Genomic DNA, 1545 nt, shown 5'->3' on the forward strand with positions numbered 1-1545 from the left:
ACATTCCTGACGCAAAAAATAATCTGCTTATAGCCTCTCCTTTCAAAACAAAAAATCTTGATGAAACTATTGATCCAAAAGACATAAAAAATATTATGGAATAGGCCAACTATACCAAAAAATACCTACAAACTTTAGGACAGAAACTAAGTTCTAAAATTATTAATCCCTACGAAACTTCTATATCCAACCCTTTAGAAAAACCCCTATTCAAACCTTTTAAGATTAGCCAAAAAGCTAAACAAAGCCTTCGAACCTCTATCCTAAAACAAAACTCAGGCGATTCTAAAGTTCTCAGAAAAATCAATCACCTCCTCAGCCAAATGACCATACCAGAAACCCCTCAAACAACAGAATCATCCAATAGAGTCACATGACAATCAACAAAAGCATCTCTTAATGTCATTAACGAGGAGTCACATGACTCTAAGGAAAGCCTAGAATCACCTAGAGTTAACCCTATCGTAACCAATTCTATTACAAAATGGAAAGGCCTCAGTAAACCTTCATCACAACATTATCCACACACCACAGCTCCTAACTTGGCTCTTGAAGATCGAGAGCTAGGTTTCAATAGCTTCAATGCCAACAACGTCTATGAATGGACATAGATGGAAAAATCGAATACAATATCATGCATATGTTATAACATATGATAATGGTTTGTAAAGCCTATCAAACAAGCCATAGAAGTTCTGAAGAAGTAATAGCAAACGTAATAGTATCAGGATTTTCAAGGCAACTTAAAGGATGGTGGGATAATTATCTTACTGATGATAAAAAAAACCTCAATTATTTCAGCCATTAAAATCAATGATGATGGTGAACCTATTCTTGATAACAATGGAAAAATCATTCCAGATGCTGTTAGCACTTTAATCTTTACCATAGCAAATCATTTCATTGCTGTCATAGCGGGACTTCTATCCAATCTTAAATGTAAATCTTTATCCAAATTTAAATGGTATAAAGTTAACTTCTTAACAAGAGTATATACAAGGGAGGATGGGCAACAACCTTTTTGGAAAGAGAAATTCTTAGTCGGTCTCCCAAAATTCCTAGGAGACAAAGTAAGGGATAAAATTAGGAGCCTAACTCTGGATGGGATCATTCTATATGACTTCTTAAGCTACGGACAGTTAATGTCATATGTCCAAAAAGTGGCCTTAAAAATTTTTCAAGATGACAAAATTCAAAGACAACTAGCCCACTAAAAGGTCCAAAACAAGAAAGACTTAGGATCTTTCTGTGAACAGTTTGGTTTACCATATTGTAACAAGTGAAAGACTAAACGTAATCACCACAGAAACCAATGGTCCAACCAAAACCCAAACCCAAATCGATGGAAGCAAAGAAAATATTATAAGCCTCCTCCTAGTCAAAGAAAAGACAAAGAAAAGAAACAGAACAAAATCCAGATAATCTGTTTTAATTGCAAAAAAAGCCAGGCCATATCAATAAATACTGTAGGCTCGAACAAAAAATCAATAATCTAAATTTTGATCCTCAAATTGAAGAACAAATTAATAATCTTTTGATTGAAAA

This window comes from Arachis ipaensis, chromosome B01 (genome assembly GCF_000816755.2).
Source record: "Arachis ipaensis cultivar K30076 chromosome B01, Araip1.1, whole genome shotgun sequence".
NCBI lineage: Eukaryota > Viridiplantae > Streptophyta > Magnoliopsida > Fabales > Fabaceae > Arachis > Arachis ipaensis.